Below are 23,045 nucleotides of genomic sequence, written 5' to 3' on the forward strand. Positions count from 1 at the left end.
TTTCATTTCATTTCATTTTCATTTTATGTTATTTTTGGGCTGCACCTGTGGTATGCAGAAGTTTCTGGGCCAGGGAGTGAACCCACACCACACAGCCACCTGAGCTGTAGCAGTGACAAGGGCAGATCCTTAACTTGCTGAGCCACCAGGGAACTCCATAAAATGGTTTTAATTTAGATCAGCTGTAAAGTACTATAAATTACATAGTTTATTTACCTAGAGGAAATTTACCTCTAGGAATGTAACTTGAAGTTATTCAAGAAATATTTAAGTGGTGCATCAAAAATCAGAATATCAGATATCAAAGCATTAGTTATGCAGTTTTCTGTTTGTAATAATGACAAAACTGTACTTTGAGGAATTTTTTTAGTAGTCAACAATATTGATCTGTAGCTTGAAAACTACTGGTAGTTTTTTCAATTTAATTTTTGTTTTTTGTTTTTTAATATTGGTCTTAAAAATGATTTTTTTGTTTTTTATTTTATTTATTTAAAAATTTTATTGGAGTATAGTTGAATTACAATGTGTTAGTTTCAGGTGTACAGCAATGCGAATTGTATACATACACACACGCATATATACATACATATATATATATATATATATATATATATATATGTATGTATCTCAGTTCTTTTTCAGATTCTTTAATTCTTTTCCCATAGACTATTAGAAAATATTGAGTAGATTTCCCTGTGGTATAAGTAGGTCCTTGTTAGCTATCTATTTTATGTATAGTAGTGTCTATGTTAACTCCAACTCCTTTATTATTCATCCCCCCACATTTCCCCTTTGGTAGGCAACCTAAATGTCCATCACCAGAGGAATGGATAGAGAAGATGTGGCCCATATATATTGTGGAATATTACTCAGCCATAAAAAAGAACAAAATAATGCCACTTATAACAACATGAGGGGACCTAGAGATTATCATGCTAAGTGAAGTCAGATGAAGACAGATACCATATATCACATATATGTGGAATCTGATCTTTAAAATTATGTAAAATAACTTATTTACAAAACAAAAACAGACTCACAGATTTTGAAACCAAGCAAGGCCTTTAAACTTGCTGTTATGACTGCCTGGAAAAGGCCTGCCCTAGAAATCTACATGGCTCACTCCCTCATCTTCTTCTAGTCTTTGCTGAAATATTGTTTTTCTCAGTGAATCTCTCTCCCTGTCCACCTTATTTAAAATTGTACTTCTCCCACCCCAGAGCTCCCAATAATCCCCAGTAATTTTACCTATACCGCTCATCTCTGCGTAACGTACTGCATCTCATGTATTTGTTGTCCCTTTCATTCACTGCAACATCAGCTTCACAAAGCCAGGGATTTTGTGCTCTGACTTTTTCACTGTTCTTTCCTCCACACCTGGAGCAATGCCTGGCACATAGTAGGCTCTATGCAAATAATGAGTGACCAGTAAAGTTCATGTATATATTTCATGGAACAGCCATAGCTATTCCACAGCTGTATTTTCCTGTGACTTCCCATGATTAAGAATCCCCAGGTAGGGAGTCCCACCTGAGCCTCCTTTGGATCGAATCCAATGATGATTCCAGAAAACAAACCGAAGAGCAGGGAAGCCGGTGTTGGCATAGCAGCTGCTGAGTTGGGAAGGGGGCAGCATCTGTATTTCAAACACAGCAGCATCCCTGGGGAGAAGGGAACCCTGAGGCTCCGCAGGTCTTTTCAATATCTTGGATTAAATGAACTGTGAAATATTTGTTTTATTAGAAGAGCTTGGGTTTGTTGCTGAGGCTTTAAATCGTGTCTGTTCTGAAGAACTGATATGTAGCAGAGTGGAGAGTGCACAATATTTAGAGAGCTTATGGGAGCCTCTCCCATCACTTGGGGCCTGTTTTCAGGGTCCCTTCTCATTTCTCCTCCATGACTGGCAGTCTCTTTGTTGGCACAAAGCACAGAGGAAAGAGGAGGTTACTGTTGATAAAGGCGAAGAACTGTGAAGAGGAGCAGCCCCATGTAGCCTCGAGTGTGGAGGAACTCAGGAAATTCTTTTTGCCTGAATGTCTGCAGTTTGTAGAATTTCTGACGGGGGCAGGTGCATTAAGTGAAGACGGAACCAGGGGTTCAGGAAGAGTCAGTTCCTAAAGCTGATTGAAATTAGAGAACCTTTATGGGACTTGAAAGAAAGGCCCCTCATGTGTACAGATGTGCTGAATATAGTTCCACAGAATCTCCTGCCAAGTGTGTTGCTCTTAAATCACCCTTTCCATCTCTGTCTGGGAAAGCCGAGGGTCTCCGAGGGTCATGAGGAAAGCCTTGCTTTCTGAGTGGGGAGTGATAAAGCCCATCCCATGGTGAATTCCCACAGTGAATGGAATGGGAGCCTCTACATTCTTCGCTATGGATATTGAGGGTCTTTCTTCCTGCTACAGATTTGTCATTGGTTTACCTGTGAATACAGAGTTAACCCTCTTGTCTCTGTAGATGCGGAACCTACCAATACGGAGTATCAACTGCACTGTGCCATTTTCTATGTAGAAGGGACTTGAATGTCCGTGGATTTTGTATCTGTATGAATGTATAGATGTGAGTGTGTGTAAATGCATGAAGAAGCGAAAGAGTAGGGCAAGGTGAAATAAATTGTTCATCTTTAGTCTTATACCATTCTAAAATTGTGGCATCTCTCCCCTACCAAAATGTGTCTATGCATTTATTTGTCGTTTTTAAAAAATTGCAAAAAGATCATAGTTGACAAATGAAATCACTAACCAATGACAAATTGACTGATGTTTCCTTTTCTGCTCTACTCTCTTTCCTGCCCATTTCAAATGACTACAGGAGTAGTAGATTGGGGAGGAGAATCTAATCACAGCATACAGGAACCACTGTTTCTCTAATGTTGCTAACCCACTTTCCTACAATATATCATGTATGCCATCGTTTCATGCTGTCCATTATACCTGGGATTCTTCCTTTCCCAGCTCTTCGTATCTTCAGTTACCAGTTTTGCTCATCCTTTAAGACCTATCTTGATTAAATCACCTCCATGACACTTTTTCTCATTTGTTCAGCATTCATCTTATCCATCCATCTATCCATTCATCATTTCCTAAATGCCAAACCCTGTGTGGAACTTTAGGTAATATAGATATTCTTGTCCTCTTGGAGATAAAGTTATAAAGAGAAGACAGAAAATAAATAAGCAATAAAATGAATGTAAAATGAAAAATTGTAATGAATGTTAGAGAAAATAAACATGATGCTTTGAAAGGGAATAAAGAGACAACACCCAAATTAGACTGATGAGAGATGATATTTATCCTAAGATACAAACATGGGAAAAATGAGAAACATGTTGAGGGATGAGGGAGGGGAAGTGTGAGGATGTTTTCATGGGGGAAACAGAATATACGATCTCTTTGGCTTCTGAAGTCCTTCTATATTTGCTGATCACATGGTTCATAGATCATGTCTGTGTTCATAATCTTGATTTTCAGGTTTGGGGGCAGCTTTCAATTTCCTATCATGTAGTGGGAAGCAACAAACGGAGTATGTCATCTGCGGACTCCAAAGTAGGAAGAAGGAATTCCCTTATATTGACTCAAAGCCATCTTAAATTTCATTGCTACCCTCTCTGGAGAGTTTCTAAAACAGAGATTATTTCCGAAATGATCTTCAGGCTGAATATCCAGATGGTTTTACTTTTCCAAGTTGCCTCTCTGCTAGATCTTTAGGTCTGTACCAGGAAATAAAGATTTCCATTATCTACTAATCCTCTTCTAGTTGGGTAGAATTGATCCTTAGGCCAGACTTTATTTAAAATAATTTAAAGTCTTATTAAAGAGGAAGTCCTGTCTTCCCTTTGTGTTCTCTCAGGCCTGTGGGTTTGTTTGTTGTTGTTTAAATAAGAAAGAGAACGTATCATTTTGGTAGACCAGAAAGTGTTTCAGATCTCTAGTGAATTATATGGACTATAGAATGTATCCAGCCTATAATCACCTCTCCATGACTCTAAATCGAGTTGGTGCTATTTTTCCAACTTAATGAGTTGTTAGTCATCTTGATTTTTCCCTGAGGTCTGGCCTTAAGACACGGAGAGGTTTTTATTTTCAAAACCAGAAACCGGAAAGTATCTTTGCTCTTTCCCTCAGGGACAGCATCTTCAAGATTAAGGCACTAGAGAGAACAACTCCAATTTCAGAAACATATGATAGTCAGAATAAAGTGGAAAAAAACCTTGCCATTTCTGGAAGGTCATAGGATCTTAGAGTTAAAAGGAATCTTAAAAATTATTTAGATCACTCCTCTACCCATTGCTGGAATGTGTTTACAATAGCCATAAAAAAAGATCATATATCTTACTTGTATATAAACCTTTCCCTTAATGAGAAACTTTGTACCTTCTAGGCTAGACCATCCTGTTTTTTAGTTATCTCTGGTTATTAGACATTACTTATTCATACCAGTTTTATCCCATAACCTTCAATGAGACAAAACCTACAGTTCTAACATCTTTCCAGTAATCCTAAGAAGACTCATCCATGGCTTAATTAAAACTAAATTGGGCTTTGTATCAGAAATTCAAATTATAACTCCACAAATTAGTTGATCTTGGGCAAGTTTTTTATTTCTACACCTCAATTTCCTTCTCTATAAAATGTAGTCACCGACCTCACTGAATAATTATTAGGATTAAATAGGAGAATGTGTGTGAAAACGTCTCTAGCATATGCCCAGCACATAAATGGTCAGTAACTTTTCTGTCCAATTTTATTTTCTCATGATAACTGAAAGAGCCTGAGGACAACTACAGGTAAGGAATCCATTTGTCTACAACTAACAGAGAATCCAAATATTATTGGCTTTTTCATAAAGACATTATTTATTTATTTATCAAGAAGCTCAAAAATAGGCAGCCTTAGACTAGGTCTGGTAACTTATTAATCTCCTTGAGTATCCAGCTCTACCTCTCTGCTCCACCATTTTTAGCATTATTGGGTTTTTTCCTTCACTTTTTTGCACTCAAGCTATGAGATGGCTACCATAGCTCCCAGCACCTTGGGATGAATTCAAAGCAGAAAGAAAAAGGGAGGAGTGGTATCTGTAACTCTTTTCCACTCCCTTTCTCTTTTTTTTTCTGCTTTTTTTTTAGGGCTGAACTCATGGCATATGGAGGTTCCCAGGCTAGGGGTCTAATCGGAGCTACAGGTGCCGGCCTACACCACAGCTCATGGCAATGCCAGATCCTTAACCCACTGAGTGAGGCCAGGGATCGAACCCACAACCTCATGGTTCCTAGTTGGATTCATTTCTGTTGCTCCACAACGGGTACTCCTCCTTTTCCTTTTCTAGTTCCCTGGAGCCTCTCTGCAGATTTTTGCTTATCTTTCATTGGCCAGACTGGTTGGAAGGGCCACATTCACTGCAAGGTGACCTGGGAAAGTGATCTATGCAAGAGGAAATGGGGTGAGGATGGCCGTGCATTAGCCACCTAACCGCAGCTGCTGCAGTAACACCGTTCATGTCTCCCCCAGATTGTCACTTTTCCAGGCTTATCACACATTGTGACCTGAGCATCTCTGAAATATCTTGATTTGCATACCTTTGCTTCTTTAGTCTCCTTGGCTGGGTTAATCATGGTCAGAATCAGGTAATGGTTATACCCCTTTGGGCTCAATCAAGGAGCAGAACCACTGTGATTATTATGAATTATGGGATTGCCGTGGAATTAGATTTAGCAGAATGTGGGAGGAGCTGGAGAAAGTAATGTCCAGGAAGGGGAGTTGTCAGATTAGAGAAGTCACCAAAACCAGCTCTCCCAAGATACAGACACAGGGGATCAAGTCATAATTTGTAGGGAAATCAGGAAGCCAAAAATCTGTCACTGAACTCAGGTTTTCAAAAGCCAATAATCCAGAGACAAGTGTTTAGAAAGGAAAGCTTGCTTTATTCAGGAGGCCAGCAATCTGGAGAGAAGATGGACTCAAGCCCAAAAGCCAACCCCAAAGATTCTGCTCAACCATTAAAGTTTTTAAAGGGAGTAGCGCTTGGGGAGGAGGCCAGAGTCTTTTCTGTATCTTCCCCTGTGTGCAAACTTTCTTCTGATTGGTTGGTGGTGAGGTAACAGGGCAGAGCTCCAGGAATCTTGTGCTCAGCCTGAAGTTACCATCCTCCACCTGGTGGGGACCTTAGTTCCTACAGGAAACCTCAAAGGTGTCATTATATATATTTCTTGAGGCAGAACCAGGACCCTGCCTCATCACTGCACTATTTTTTCTTGACTATTCCTCCTTAATTTCTGTATTCCCTCGGTTGCCTGGTAAGCAGCTGCCCTTTAGAACTCAGGGAAGGTCAAGGAGGCTGAATAAAGCCCATTTCCTACAAACAAGATCTGGGGACACAGAAAGGACTCGTACCCAGGAGAGCCCCACAAGGTCCTGCTCCATTTCACAGCTGCCAGAGCAGGGCCTCAAAAAGGGATCTGGTAAAGGAGTTTATGGTCCACTGTTGCTGGGTGTCTAGTGGTGAACCAGGGTTACTGTTGGCCAGTGGGGCCTGTGGTCAGGAAGAAGAGCTGTGTGCAGGGGAAAGCTAGGACAAGCAGGAACCCACCCACCAGCACCTCTTTTCTGTCTCTTCCTTCGTCTAACCACAGCCTATTTTGAAACACAAGTGGGGTGATTTGAATGGACTCAGTGTAGCTCCCCCAAACCCAGGACATCTCAGGTATGGGGAAGAAGGATAGGGCTGGGCACCGAAATGACCTTTGGCCTTGGTGAGTTTTTGCACATTTGCATTGCAGCAAGACCCACTTCTAGGGAGAGCAGGTTCTCTGCGGGTATATCAAATGAGGGAAATAGGGCCTATTCTAAAGGTTGAAAATAGGATTAACATGGGATACAGAAGTTGCTCATATGAATCCAATAGGGGAAGGAAAAGCAGAAACTTAGGCTGTGAGGATACAGGAGGAGGAGGATGGAATTTTGAAGAAGAAGCTGTGCCCCCAGTCATGTTCCCAGATAAGCCCTCGACATCTCCGCTATTAATTCTGTTTCTTTAGCATGTTTTCAAACTCCACGAAAGCAGTTTTTCCTTAAGAGTATTTTTCTTTGGAATTAAGTCTTTTATCTTTGTCTTGACTTGTGCATCAGTCAATGATTAGCTGTTTGTTAATGTTATCTTTTGTGTACTAAAGCATGAGATTGTTTAGAGTAATTAAATCATGGGATGTCTCCCATACTCATCTTACTGCTGATATGCTTTTCATCTAGGTGATAAAAGCTAGACAGACATTAATCCACATCAAATTGTCTCATGATAACTTGAAAAATTATGAGAGAATGTTATCTAATCATGAAAATAAGTTAAATTCTTCCTTTTCTATAGGCAAGAGGGTTTTTTTTTTTCCCCCTCTATTTACAAAGCAGACAGAAAATCAGTGAGAAGGGCCATTTTTCTATTCCGTTATGGGACACATGATATATTTATTGTTTTGAAGATTTGTTTTTTAGAGCCGATTTGTCAAAAGGACAGCCTGACCCGTGTCTTCTCTGCATGGCAACTGAATGCCAAACAAACGTCTCCTTTATCCCAAAGACATCGTTCTGTACTATTTGGGGAGAGGATGATGCTTAACTTAGCAGCAGGAACTTACTTGACGGGAGTACCTTCTGATGGGAAGCTTATTTCACAGACCTCTGTAGAGAAGGTATGTTTCAATGTCAGCGCTAGTTTAAGCAAGAGTTCCAACCTGATTTTCAGTTGTCCAAAGGGGAATATTCAAATGCTGGGATTTCTTTATAAGACTTGTAACCATAGAAAAGCCACCTTAAGAAAAACAACATAACTTAAGGATATATACAAAAGCCAGCATTGTAAATTCTATATCGCTCTGGACGTGGGGAAATAAGCAGATGGAATATATTGGAAGGGCTGAGGGCACAGATGTCTTCTTGGCTTGGGTTCAGAGTGAACGAAGCCCATTTTGTAGCTGAGTCTGGGAGAGGAAAGATCCAGATCCTCAGAGGGCTGAAACACTAAGTACACAAGGTTTAATGAACTGTTTATTAAAATAGTTATTATAATAGTAAGCAACAAGTCATTGTTTGGGAGCATGCTTTTCTAACGGATTTAAATGTGTTTCGAGTGGGACGAGCTTTTTAGTGGTGGTTGAGTTATGCTAAGTGTCCTTACATCTTCCTTTTGCAGTAGCATTGCTGTTGCTCTGGCCAGGAGAAAGTTTACCCTTTGGGCCCTAAGCCTTTTGTGCGTTACAAACGTTGTCTCCACCATGTTTAATAAACTGGGAATGAAGGTGTCGAATGTTCCTTTAAAAGTGAAAAAATAAAATCCACTGCCGTACTCAGCTTAGGGATGCTGTTATATTGCTAAAGGAGAAGGCATGAAAAAGAATTAACTTCTGTCGTTTAGTTCTTATTCTAAAATTTATGCATACCCATTGGAGAAAATGTAAGAGAATACAGGCAAAGAGAAAAAAATTTAAATCTTCGGAAATCCTTCTGTCAGAAAATGATCAAAGTTAACATTGCATCATAAAACTTTCCAGTTGTATGTGTACTTTTAATATTCCTATTGCTTTTTTCCAGCAAAATGTTATCCGTGTCAATAGATACAGATAGAAATGATCAATTTTAATAGATGCCTATTTTCTCTAATTTATAGTTTATTCAACTTACCCACTATTTGTAGACACAGTGATTATTTTCATCTATTTATCTATCTATCTGTCTGTCTGTCTATCTATCTATCTACCTATCATTTTTCCAATAACGTAGCAATGACTACCCACATACTTTTTTGTGGACTTGTCTGATTATTTCCTTGGGTTGCATTTCCAGAAGCAGAATTGCTGGATCAACGGGTCTGCACAAGTTTAACTTTTGGTAGATATTGCCAAATTGCCTGCCAAAATTTCATACCCATTATACTCCCTTCAACAGGGTATGAGGGTGTCTTTTCTCCATATGCTCCCTAACACAGAGTCATAGCAATCCAATTTATTTCTGCCAAGCTGAAAGCCTAAAACCACTACAACATTAACATTTATTGTTCTTATTTGTGTATTTAAGATTATTATTGAGTTTGTCCATCTTGTTACATATTAATTAACTCTTTGCATGAAGCTTTATGCATGTCCAGACTATGAGCCCAGTCCTTGTGTTTGCATTTTCTTTTCCTTTTTTCTTTTTTCTTTTTCTTTTTTTTTTTTGGCCATGTGCATCAGCTTGATGTGGAATCTAGGTTCCTAGACCAGAGATTGAACCCAGGCTGCAGTGGTGTTAAGTGCCAAGTTCTAATCACTAGACCAGGGAACTCCCAGTACTTCTATTGTATTTTAAAGAGATTATATGATACAGCCTAGAAGTCAGCAGGCCTGGCATTTAGTCCCTGCAGGGATTAGTTACTATTTCTCCTTAGATGCATCTGTAGAATGGAAGCAATTATAACCCAGCACAGGCAGGACTACTTCCTTCTCTTATGTAATTGGAAAGAGAAGGTTTTGTGTTTGTTTGGGGTTTGGGTTTTTTGGTTTGCTTTTTAAATGTCCGTTCATTCCTGTGGAAGGCAGCCTATAAAGGGCTCTGACGATTCCCAACTTCTTCGTAGTCACATCCCTTTGAGTGTGAGCTGGATTTGGTGACTCACTTCCAACTAATAGAATAGAGCAGAAGTGATGGGATACCACTTCTAAGACCAGATTACAAAAGACTCCAGCTTCTGTCCTCCCCCACATCTCTCACTCCCTCATCCTCTGTCTCTCTCTTGGAGCCACAGCTCTGGGGGAAACAGGCTGCCATGTCATGAGTAGCTCTATGGAGAGGTCCATGGAATAAGAAACCAAGGTCTCTGGCCAACAAACAGCAAGGACCTGGGGCCTGCCACCTGCCCCACAAGTGAGCTTGGAAGCCGACCCTGCCCCAGTCCAGCCTGGACATAACAGTAACCCCCGCTGTAACACTTGATGGCAGACTGTGAGAGACTCCGGGTCAAAGGCACCCAAGCAAGTTGAGCCTGGATTCATGACCCTCAGGAACTGTTAGAAAATAAGTGTTGTTTAAAGGCATTACATTGTGGGATAATTTGTCATGCAGCAATAGATACTAATACAACTCCTGCGTTATCCTCTTGGAGTTCCTACTGAGTGTCTTGCTTCCAGCTCAGCCATGCTCTACCCCTCCGTCATCCCTCGTCACCACTGGGAACTCAGAATTCTTTGTCTCAGTGAACTTGGTCTATCTTAGCAGAGGGGTCAAGGAAAGCTACACTTCTGTATTAACCACATCTTTTATTTTCTGTATGCTAATGCTTTGATACCTGGGGCCTTGCTGATCCTGGAGGGACTGCTCACCTCAGGCTTAGAGAATTTCTGGAGATAGGAAATAGCTCTCCCCGGAGTGTGCTTTTTAAATGCAAACCAACCCACTAAGACCCCCCCCCCCCCAACACACACACCTCCTTTATTGGGCTTGTATATTCTGGACTGCTAACCTCCTGTCCTGATTACCCCAGGGCCAGGAACCAGACAGTTAGAATGACCTCTGTACCCTGGAACCCACTGAAATTATTCAAACTAGCCAATCCTAAACCCACTTGCCCTGCCTTGCCCATTTCTCCCCATAGAAACCACAACAAAGGCTCTGGTCCACAGTGTCCTCCTCTTCCTCTGCCTCCTGACTGGTGCTTACCCATGTGCCCCCATGCCTGGATGTGTGTTCCTCTTGGAATCTGCGAATACAGCTGATTATCTTTTCAACGGCAACTGTGTTAGGATCTGTTGGCCTTACCTGAGGAATAACAAAACCTATATTAAAACAACGTCCATTATTCCTACTTTCCTTCTTCCTAATCCCCTCCTCTCAGTGCTTTGAAAAGAAAGGCTATGGCTACACATAACCAAAGGGAAATTCTATTTCTTAAAGACCCATTGAGCTAAAAACACAATAGGAAAGAGAAACACGTTTGTTAAGTGCAGTCCATCTGTGCAGATTCCCTCGACTATTAATATGCGCTTCAGCATCAGTTCTCCTTTTTTGATTACACCTTTCAGATTCCGCAGTCGGCTCACCCATATTTAAGGAATTGGGCTCATTAGAGAACAGGCTACCCCATGTATCATTTCGCAGGTTTCCCTGAGTTACACAAAGGCCGATCTAAAGCTCTAGAAGGAAGACGTTTAAAAGTTGAATTATTTGTTGTTCACACCCTTTTCAACTCTTAGCCCTGCAAGGAAAGAGGAAGGAAAGAAACTGGTTAGGTTTCCAGTTATTTTAGTCAAAGGGCTAGATCAGATGATCTTTTAAGGTCCCATGGAACCCTTAAAGTTACTTGGCTTGTTTGTGGATTGGTTCTGAGAATGGTAAACTGAAGATCACAGATACTATTATTTACTCATTATGTCTTTATATTATTTGTATTTTTGTTTCCTTTCTTTTCTAAGAAATACCACTTCAGCTTGCAAGATGCATAATCCCGTCTCAAGTCTTTATTTTCCAGTGAGGTGGGGAATTCAGTGGGCCATCCTTCACTGTGACCATCCTTTGGGTTTCCCACACACTCGTTTTCCTGAGCAGGATGTCATCTTTTTTTTTTTTTTTTTTTTTTTTTTGCTTTTTAGGGCCACACCTGAGGCACGTGGAAATTCCTAGGCTAGGGGTTGAATTGGAGCTGCCGGCCTACACCACAGCCACAGCAATGCGGGATCCAAGCTGTGTCTGTGACCTACACCACAGCTCATGGCAACGCCAGATCCTTAACCCACTGAGTGAGGACAGGGATCCAACCTGCGTCCCCATGGATACTAGTTGGGTACATAACCCGCTGAGCCACAATGGGAACTCCCAGGATCTCATCCTTTGTTTCTAAACAGGATGTGCTTTGAAATTATTCCAGAAAAGTATAAATCTGTGCTTTCCTAAGGTACAAATTTTGTCAAAATTTCCATTCAATGAGTCTGTCAGCATTGCATTGTTATCTAGAGATGCTTTTATTCACTCTTATTTGTCTTAGGTTGAACGCAATAGTATGTAATTTACTAAATCACCAAAACATGGAAAAGAGAAATACTTCTTACTCTTTGTTCTGCAAGTCAGCTGTGAGGTGGAATGACTCTTGTGCTTCAGGTCTGTCAATCATTTCTGATTCTAGAACTGCTTTAGTAAACATTAAGGTATTTTGAAAGATTATATTCAGATTCTTTTTTTTTTTTTTTTTTTTTTGGAGACTTTTCTTTGTTTAATGAATTGCCTCTTAAATAATGCTCTTACTCTGCTGTGGAGAGAATGATTGAATCGGTCCTGTGTGTGTTGACTGGCAAACACACATAAATGGAATAGTAGCTGGGCTCTGTAACCAAGACAAGTTTACGAAACATTTAATTGTTAAGGGAGTCACAGTATTTCAGAGGTTGACCTTGAAGTTTTAAAAAAAGTGAATTGATCCACTGGAACAAGTACAAAGCCAGCTTTGGTGCTAAATGTAAATTGTTAAAAATGGTACGGCATAACATCTGCCTTGTAGTATGCCTTAATCAGCACTGTGAAAAATGAAAGTTTAACGATCTACTATAGTGGCTTCTAAGTGAAGAATAAACAAAGGATGAAAGAGTTTCTTGCATGGTTTGTAACTGATGCCATGAAAAATGTCAAGAACCATCTGCCTCAGACTTATCCAAACTGTCATCAAGTATTCTAATCCAGTCAAACGAGATACAACTAGAACAACCTATGTAACTTGCTGAAGGCTTATCAAAAGAGTTGTAAATAAAGAAGGAAAAAACCCATCAACTGTGTAGCCGCAGATTGCAGCCAGCTTGCCTGTGGCTTTGAAATTCAATCCCATTTCTCTAGTCTGACAAACTGTACTAAATAGCAAAATGGATTTTTATTGCTCTCAGCCATTTTCACTTTAGTTGCTATCAGAAGATGAATACACACTTTCCTAATAGAATCAGAATCGTGATTTATATTTTAAAATGCACAGACTGGTTTGGACCTTACCACTCAGTCCATGAGAATGTACAGAGTGCGTACAGAGGGGTTAAGCATTGCCCTTCTGTGGCTGAATTCCCCCAAAACTGGAGAGCTCCCTTTGCAGCTCAGGGTTAACGAACCCGACTAGGATCCATGAGGATATGGGTTCCATCCCTGGCCTTGCTTGGTGGGTTAAGGATCTGGCGTTACTGTGAACTGTGGTGTGGGTCACAGATGCAGCTCGGATCCCGCATTGCTGTGGCTGTGGCATAGGTTGGCAGCTGCAGCTCCAATTCAACCCCTAGCCTGGAAACTACATACACTGCAGGTTTGGCTATAAAAAGCAAAAAAAAAAAAAAAAAAAAAAAAATATATATATATATATATATATATATATATACACACACACACACATATATATGTATATGTATATATGTAAAATATATACATATACACATATATATTTTTTTGGCTGTGCCCATGGCACGTGGAAGTTCCTGGGCCAGGGATTGAACCCACACAACAGCAGCCACCAGAGCCACATCAGTGACAAGGCTGGATCCTTAACCTACTGAGCCACCAGGAAACTCCCCCACTTTTTGAATTAATTGGAGCTTTTCTGATGCTAGCTATTTATTAGTCAAATTTTCATATTCTGCTTATTAAGAGTATAGAGTTTAGGAGTTCCCATTGTGGCACAGTGGGTTAAGAATCTGACTGCAGCGGCTCGGGTGGCTGTAGAGGTTCAGGTCAGATTCCTGCCTGGTGCAATGGGTTAAAGGACACGGCATTGCTGCAGCTGTGGTAAGGTCACAGCTGTGGCTCAGATTCATCCCCTGGCCCAGGAACTTCCATATGCCATAGGTGTGGCCGTAAAATTTTTTTTTCTTGTCTTTTTTTGTTTTTGCCATTTCTTGGCAAAAACAGCATATGGAGGTTCCCAGGCTAGGGGTCCAATCGGAGCTGTAGCTGCTGGCCTACGCCACAGCCACAGCAACGTGGGATCCAAGCCACATCTACGACGTACACCACAGCTCACGGCAACGCCAGATCCTCAACCCACTGAGCAAGGCCAGGGATCAAACTGGCAACCTCATGGCTCCTAGTCGGATTCGTTAACCACTGCGCCATGACAGGAACTCCAAGGCCATAAAATTAAAAAAAAAAAAAAGTGCAGAGTTCAGAATCATACTGATGGGGTTTAAATCCCAGCTCTATCACTGTCTCACTGAGAAATATTAGGAAAGTTGCTTAACTTCCCTGGATTTATTGTCTTGGTCTGTATGACTGAGATAGTTATAATTACTTAGACCATAGATAGACATGAGTTTATGAAACATTGTTCCTGAATTACAAAGTTCCTGAAACATTGAAGCCAATTATGGTAGAGACACGTAATGCTCACTGAATGTCTATATCTCTGTCTACATTTGGGTTTCCTTCCTTTTGGTTTCTCCTTCTCACTTGGGGTGGGGCCATCTCACTAGTTCTGACCAATGGACTATATTAATAGAAGGGTTACATGTCATTCCCAAGCCAGGATATTTAACTGCCTGTGTGCTTCCTCCATCTTTCTCATTCCCCTCTGATGCCACCTTGGAATTGATGTGTTCCAAACAGAGTAGGTAGAAGATAAACAAGGGCCAATTGTTCCATGTTGAACCTCCCATGAGAAAGAAGTATGTCTTTGTTGGGCTTAGCTGCTGAACGTCCTTATTAATTTGTTACTGCACATGACAGAGCTTGGTCAAATACATAAATCAATAAGTGTTGGTATTTGTAATTATAGATACCTACCTTGCTATGAATAGATACACAATAGATGTGTGTTGAAATGGCATGTGATCTTCTGACTATTCCATTCTCCTCTTCACTGTTTCTAACTGAATAGAAAAAAAAAGGGGGGGGGGAGGAGAAGAAAGATGATACAAATAAATGTAGAACAAAGCAAAATGTTAAAGCTGCAAAGGTAGTTTCACAAAAGGACCTCTGATAAATTAGAAGAGATTACTTATAGCTGAGAAGTTCTAAAAGAAACTTCATGGACGTGGAGTCCCTTTAGCTAGCCTTAGAGGATGAGCAGTATTGGGATTGGCAAGTCTAGGAGTGTGCGGGGCATTCTGTGTTTCGCCACCTCAAGATGGAGAAAAACGCATAAGTCTTTAGCAAAAAAAATGAAGAAACAGGAATGACCAATGTGCATATGAAAAATAGGCACTCCTACAAGTAAGCAAAGTAATCAAATCAAAATGAATCAACATGGACATAAGAAGCAGGTATTGCTTTTTTTACCCGTAAGTTTGGACAAAATATGAAGACTGATGATATCTGAGGCAGGTGAGAGTAGAGAAAAGGCATTCCCACCAACCTCCAATGGAAGGATAACTTGCTTACGTTTCTGAGGTTTTTGGCAATAAACATCAAAGCCTTAAAAATGTGCTTATTTTTCACCCAGTGATTTCACAAAGATGATTGTATATATTCATCAGGAAAAAAAGGTTAAGCGTTCCCGTCGTGGCACAGGGAAAGCGAATCTGACTAGAAACCATGAGGTTGTGGGTTTGATCCCTGGCCTTGCTCAGTGGATTAAGGATCTGGTGTTGCGTGAGCTGTGGTGTAGGCCGGCAGCAGCAGCTCCAATTTGACCCCTAGCCTGGGAACCTCCACATGCTGTGAGCACAACCCTAAAAAGCAAAAAAAAAAAAAGGTTAAATTGTAAAAACAAACAAAATAACCCACAACAACAGGAAGCAATCTAAATGTCCGTCAATAGGGGATAGATACAAAAATTATGGCGTATATGAGAGCATTATATGAATTAAAAATGATACATATATAAACCTGTCGACATAAGAAAGATCCATACTATACAGTTAAAATAAAAGGATGTCTTAGATCATTATGGACTATATGATCCTATTTCTGTCTTAATTTGTGAAGTTATATATTGTGTAAGTTGTATTTTTAGAGTTTAGAATTAGAATTTGTAGAATTATATAATGCCTAATTATATTTCATAAATATGTATCTGTATATTTGGATTTTAATTAGATTTCTATTTACATATACATTCATATCCTTTCCAAATTTTTATATATCAAAATTTTTACAGTTTATACTTGGGTGATTTTAAGTGGCAGGATTATAAATGAAATTCATTTTCACCTTTGTTTTCTGAGTTATTTCTCATGTTTATGTGTGATTTTTACAATAAAAAGGGAAGCTATTTTTTTAAAAAAAGAGGGAGAAACTGCCAGGAAATGTCCTTCATGTTTGGATGTGGATAAGGGACTCTTCTCATGGCCTCATCCCCTGTGTGATGTGATGGATATAATTGCTTACAACCTGATTGTGTTTACTCTTTGTGTAAGGAGATAGGGTGCACTGTGGAACAGGCCATTTCTTACTTACATAATTCATTTTGCATTGAAAAATACTGCTTATCAACAAGTTTTTATCTTTTTTGTGTTATCTGCCATTTCTCTAAAAGCAAGTGCGCCTTTAATTTTATATAAGTCTGTGGTTTGACAAGCCACAAAAGAAAAGAGAAAAAGATGGATTGATGCTTTAAGAGCTAGAAGACCGGAAATCTCTTGCCTTGTACAGTCAGGGCAGAGGATTCTTGGTTGTGTTGTATTTAAAATAACAGCTATCATGCATTGAGTGCTTTCTCTTTGACAGGTCTGCGCTAAGCACTTTCTGTGCAGTATCTTATTTCATCCTCATCACAATCCCATGAGGTCAGTTCAATTACTATTTTAATTTTATACATCAGGAAACTGAGTTTGCTGCTTATTAAGTAACTTATCAGGGTTCCACAGCTACAAAGGGGAAGTCGTTGTTTGCCTTCTAATTGAGAGATCATTGTGAGATGATCAGATTCCAGATGGTGGAATCTTGATGAATGAAAAGGGATCAGGTTCGGGATTAGATTATGTAGATTGTATTGTTGCTAATTCCTTTTTTTTTTTTTTTAAGAGCTGCACACTAGGCATATAGAGATTCCCAGACTAGGGATCAAATCAGAGCTGTAGCCTCTGGCCTACACCACAGCCAGGGCAACGCAGGATCCGAGCCACGTCTGTGACCTACACCACAGCTCACAGCAAGGCCGGATCCTTAATCCACTGAGCGAGGCAGGGATCGAACCTGCGCCCTCATAGATGCTAGTCAGATTCGTTTCCACTGAGCCATGACGGGAACTCTATGTTGCTACTAATTCTTGGCAAATTTTTCCCCTTGTGTTGGAGTAAACATGACAAACAGAATGCACCTGTATCCACACTCTCATTTACATGAGTATAAAGGAATAAAAACTATATATCTATATGTAAATCTAGATTTATGCCAGTGAAGACAGACGGGGCCACAGATGAGAGGTGTCAAAGCATTTTTCAAAGATTGAAAACAGAACCCAGAATAGTAATTACCTTAGCAGACTGGAGAGAGCTGTACCCTAAGTGCTTGTGATATAAGGAAGTAATACAAGGCTCTTTGCTTTGGAGATTCCTGTGAAAGTTCAAAGATTGAAGGCATCTTTAATGGCTATTTATTTACCTACTTAGTTATTTTTCTTAAAATATTTTAATCCATTTTGTAGAATTCTTACTTTCCAATGCATTACTTTATGATTGTTTCTCTTTTCTTTTTTCTTTTTTTGAATTAGAAAGTTTTGAGGTTTTAAAATTGTGCAAGTATCATATTCATATGGAATTTCAAGCAACATAGAAATGTAGAGAATAATAAAAAGAAAGTCTTTTCACACCTCCGTAAGATTCTCTGACTTTGCTGCCCAGCATGGTATCCAGTAGCTCCATGTTGAAACTTAAATTTAAATTAATTAAATCAACTTAAATAAAAAATCCAGTTCCTCAGTTGTACCAGCCAGATTTCAAGTGTTTAACAGGTGGCCAGTGGCTATTCTCTTGAACAGTGAAGAGATAGGAAGTATGTTGGACATTATTGCTCTGGAGAATATTCGCTGTTAACAGTTTTATCATATAATTTTTCAAAATATTTTCAGTTGCACATAAAAATAATAATGTATCGTGCTATTCATACTCATGGTTTTACACAAATAGTCGAGCTGCTTTTAAGGAAAAGCAGCATTGCCTTTTCCCATCCCTCTCTATCCCCAGCTTAGCTTCCCAGAAGCACCTGCTTATCATTTTTAAAATCAAATTATAGTTTATGCATTGCAACGAGCTAATAGTGTAGGAGCTCAAGAAAAGCATCCCTGACCATCTCCAGTCCTATAATATAGAGACAAAAATCTATTTTATGTTTCTGGTTTTCGCTCTTTTGTGACTGCTTCCACAACTCCCTTTCTTGATTTATCACTCAGTCAATATCTATTAACTCCTCAATGTGGAAGATGAGGATTAGCTTGCCCCTATCGACCTCTCTCCTTTATATCCTCCTCCTAGTGTTTGAAATTTATATGATTACCTCCTATTAGTTGCCTCTCTGCCTCTAAAGAACATTGTTTAACCTCCTCTTCTTATTCATCAACTTTCCCTGGACTCGGAAGATCCAACTCCTCAACCTTCTGTTCGGTCCTTTCCTCCCGTTTCCATTTTGCTCCAACATTATATATGCTGTCTGCCCACCAAAGCTGTGTTCTCGAGGCTTACTCCATGGGTTAAGCCGACTAGCAACATTCATTTGAAACAAAATATGTGGCTGGAACTAAGAACACTCTGAGGATCCCCTAATTTGGGTATTCTGCTATCAGCTTAGCTAGATTTGATTTGATGTTAGAGCACCTGATAGAAGCTTGACTTACACCAGTGAGGGAGTGTGTGTGTGTGCATGTGTGTGTGTCTGTGAGCACACATGCATGTGCACGTTGCAGTCATGTTTGTGTGGGCAAGTGCTCTTTTTCTCTAATCATCTCAAGTGGGAAGTGCATGTTTAGGGGCTTTGGAGATCCCTCTGAGACAAACTGTAGCAGTGTGATTCTGATCCCTTTGATTGTATACAGGCCTCACATCCTAGATCTTTGTTCAGACACCATCTCTCTGGCATGGCCTGGGGGGCTGTGGATACTGCTGAGCTTTCTGATCTTCCAGAGTGTAAAAGATTTCCTTGACTGAGGTAGAAGCCCATGTTCTAAAAGGCTCGGAGAGCAAAATTCCAATCCCAGAGATCTATGCAAATGGGTGGAGACATCTATATTACAGAGACCATGGATATTGACACAAGTTATTCATAATTTCAATAACAATATTGGATTGCCTTTAATATGCACTAGTTGAAAGGGGGAACTAACCAAAAGCTAATATTGGAGCTTGCTTTCAGGCTGCTGGGAGGCCCCAAGAATCTCATTGGCAGTCTCGTTTGAAGATCAGTTCCCTATGTCCATTAAACCAAGATTAAATTAGTTTGTGGGAGCTGCTTTTAGCATTTGCACTATTACATTATGCATGATTCCTGACTGCACATCTCATGAACAAACTACACGGAGCTCCATTAGTGATTTTTTAGGGCTGTGCTTAACTTGGAAATGGATTGATTCTGTGTAGGTTAATGTATAGCAGTGGTGCTGCCGTGTCCTTAAAAATTCCCTTATATTTGATATCAACAGGGAAGCACTCTTTGGGGATTATGGCTCATTTTAAAAGGATAAATTATGTAGATTGCCTGATTAGAGAGCAGTAAACCCTGTAACAATACATTGTAATATCAGGGAAAATAGCAGGCCCCTCCTCTACACCTTGAAGAGGTCAGGCTACCTCATTCAGTGTGTTTCCCACCACTTCCCCATGTGGGTAAAACGATAGCCCCAGCATTATTCAGTAGTCAGGACAGAGCCAAAAATTGAACTCATATCTTTTATTCTGGTTGTGAGACTCAGAAGACTGGGTTTTTAGGGACTTTAGCTCATCCTTCCCACTAGAGGGCCGCATCCATTTTTCCGTTCTTTCTAGAGCCAAAGTGCTTTAGATGGTGAAGGTGTTGATACAAATACGCTGAATTGCAGCACCTTTTATAGAAAAGGTGGCTGGGGTACACTTAAATATCTAGTTTAAATTCCTTTACTAAACTGTACGTAGGCCAGGCACAAAGATCACTCAGCCAGAGTTGCTACCCTCTAGGAGCTGCACGTTCAGTGGGGGGGAGCAGGTGATGCACAGGCAGTATCTCTGGAAGGGAGCAGAATGTAGCAGGTATGCTGGGCCTACAGAAGAGGATCTTTCAGCTGTTTCAGGGTGCTGATATCTATGGCTGGTGGTGCACATGACTTGGCAGCGGGTATCCAGGCAGGAGAAGAGGCATGAGTACGGGCACAAAGCGACGAAAGAGCATGGTGCGGGCAAGGGTTGATAAGCCATGATGGGAGAGGAGAGGCAGGCAGATGGATCAGGGAGGAACTTCCATGCCAGGTGAAGGAGCTGGCCGTACTCTGGGATGTCTGATGTGAAATGGCAGAAGCAAGACTCAAATTCACTTCTCTTGGTTCCCCAAACCACACCATCCACCTTAATCATTCTGCCACACTTTTCCTCTCCCCTCACTCCTGGAGTGTCTTTTTTTCACAGTCCCTACTGGGAGATCCTCTGCTCCTGATCTTGCTTTTTATTGGTATTTGTAAATTTAAAAAGCATTTTTTTTTTCTTTTTAGGGCCACACTTGCGGCATATGGAAGTTCCCAGGCTAGGGGTTGAATTGGAGCTGTAGCCGCCGGGCTATGCCACAGCCATGGCAACGCCAGATCCAAGCCGAATCTTCGACCTACACCACAGCTCTTGGCAAAGCTGGATCCTTAACCATCTGAGCAAGGCCAGGTCTCAAACCCATGTTCTCATGGATCTTAGGTTCGTTTCCACTGAGCCACAATGGGGAACTCCCAGGTAATGCATTTTTTTAAGGACCAAAGGCTATAAAGAGAAAGATAAAATCTCCCTTCCTGTCTTCCCAATCCTAGACTGCTAAATGTGTCTTATGTATCTTTCCAGACATATTCCACATGTGGAAGAAGCATTGTATACAAAGGACATCAGGCAACGTACACTGTTCAGCAACTTGCTTTGGTTCATTTGATAGCAAATCTCATGCAACTTTTTATGGCTGTATAGCTCCTGCCTCAATTAAAAAAAAAAAAATTGCTGGGAAGTTCTCTGATTGCCTAGTGGGTTGAGGCTCCTGCTTTCTCACGCTGTGGTTGTGGTTGCTTCTGTGCGGAGTAGGTTCAATCCCTGGCCCAGGAATTCCCACATACTGCCTGTGTGGCAAAAAAGAAAAAACAAAACAAACAAACAAACAAAAAACCCAAGAAAGAACCTGAAATAAACGTTGCAACTCTCATTTAAATAAAATAAAAGTAAAAATAAAAAAATTGTTGCATAATATTTCATGGCCCAGATTTATCTAATCAGACTCTTGTTGAACATTTGCGTATTTAAATTTGCATACATATATTATATATATACATACATACTCACAGATGAATAGTGTATATGTTAACTGTATACATTTATACATATTTATGCATAACTGTGTGCATTTATACATATGGTATATTATAAGTACGGTAGAGAAAGTACAAAACATGGATTAGATACGTCCAGAAACTAGGAGAAAGATTGTCTTAAAAGAAGGAATGAGGGGAGTTCCCCTTGTGGCTCAGCGGTTAACAAACACGACTAGTATCCATGAGGATGTGAGTTCCATCCCTGACCTCGCTGAGTGGGTTAAGGATCCAGCATTGCTCTAAGCTGTGGTGTAGGTCGCAGATGTGGCTCAGATCCCTCATTGCTGTGGCTGTGGCGTAGGCTGGCGGCTACAGCTCTGATTAGACCCCTAGCCTGGGAACTTTCATATTGCCTTGGGTGCAGCCCTAAAAAGACAAAAAAAAAAAAAAAAAAAAGACAAAAAAAAAAAGAAAGAAAAAAAGAAGGACTGAGGGAAACAAGCAATTTCATGTTTATTTGTAACATTTTATTTCTTTAAAAAAAGATATATAGCAAATAAGGTAAATGTACTGATAGCTATTGAATTATCCTTTGTGATTTTCTGTATCTTTCAATTCTATAGCCTTTTTCTTTTTTGTAAAGTACACACATATGCAAAGCAAGTTGACAGAAGCATCCTATAATAGGCATCATTTTATTTCCTGTAGGGATGCACTTGAAAAAACTGTCCATGAGAAGCCCCTCGGTTGTTCTTGTCAAAATCAACCTCAGGATTAAAAGAGGTTTCTGGTTTAGTTTATACCAGGAGACCGATGGGAGAAGGCAGGCAGATAATTTCCTCCTCTTTTTACCATTCTGTGGTTCTTCCCTACTAGAACCCTTCTGGAAAGGTCCAACTTGCCAGGCAGCCTTACCCACTGAGGGGCCTTTTGTCTTACACTGTGGCTCACCCAGGAGAGGTGGCCAGTCTGGAAACCCATCTCCTCAGAGGCTCTGCCTCCTTCCTTCTGCCTCACCTTCACCAACTGTAAGCTTGCAGCTCCCCACTAAAACATCAGCACTTAAACCCTCGCCTTGCCTCTGCTGTCCAGACTGCTCAGCACTTCCCTGCGACCCACGTGGGGCTTACCATGTGGAGTTCACGTGGCGCCTTGGAGAAGTTGGTCTGAAGTGTTTCGAGAACCAGGCAAGTGGTTTCGTCAAATACAGATGAAACTGGGGAGCCCGAGCCAGGTGTCCCAGATTCAAGCCCGCCCTCTAGTTCTTATTAACCGTGTGACCTCTCATCTCTCTCATCAGCCTAATGGAAGTGGTATTACCTGCCTTCTTTATCGTGAAATGCCATCTTGAGGATCAGAGGAGAGAAGGCTTTGGAAAGTCATGTGTAAAGCATCAAGTAGTACACAAATTGGTCATTGCCACTATTGAGCATGAATTTGGTCCAGTGAATTTGCTTGCCTTTTTGGTCAATACAAGATCAGTGCAAAAATGTATGAAACTGTGAAAACTTCAAGTAGGTTATTGTATTAGTTGCTTAGGTCTGCCATAACAAACTGATTGGCTTAAAACCACAGAAATTTGTTCTCAGACCATCTGTCTTGTAGGTTAGAAGTCTTAAATCAAGGTGCCAGCAGGGCCTTGCTCCCTCCAAAGGCTGGAATACTTTCCT

At 40.5% G+C, this 23,045-nt stretch overlaps 1 long non-coding RNA gene across 2 annotated transcripts in view; it reads left to right on the forward strand.

The window, feature by feature from the left end:
- LOC102158585 (uncharacterized) overlaps nt 1-23,045 on the forward strand; it is a 327,382-nt gene that overhangs the window by 39,669 nt on the left and 264,668 nt on the right. Inside the window, exon 3 of one of the 2 annotated variants that reach the window (XR_014805911.1) lies at nt 16,644-16,702. The exons of the other annotated variant lie outside the window; for it this stretch is intronic. This is a non-coding gene — a long non-coding RNA (uncharacterized LOC102158585). The remainder of the gene's footprint in view (nt 1-16,643; nt 16,703-23,045) is intronic. 2 annotated transcript variants of the gene reach the window in all.

This window comes from Sus scrofa, chromosome 6 (assembly GCF_054392235.1).
Source record: "Sus scrofa isolate SSC_HxYL_T2T_F1_AM1 chromosome 6, Sscrofa_HxYL_maternal_Yorkshire_Landrace_v2.0, whole genome shotgun sequence".
Classification (NCBI taxonomy): domain Eukaryota; kingdom Metazoa; phylum Chordata; class Mammalia; order Artiodactyla; family Suidae; genus Sus; species Sus scrofa.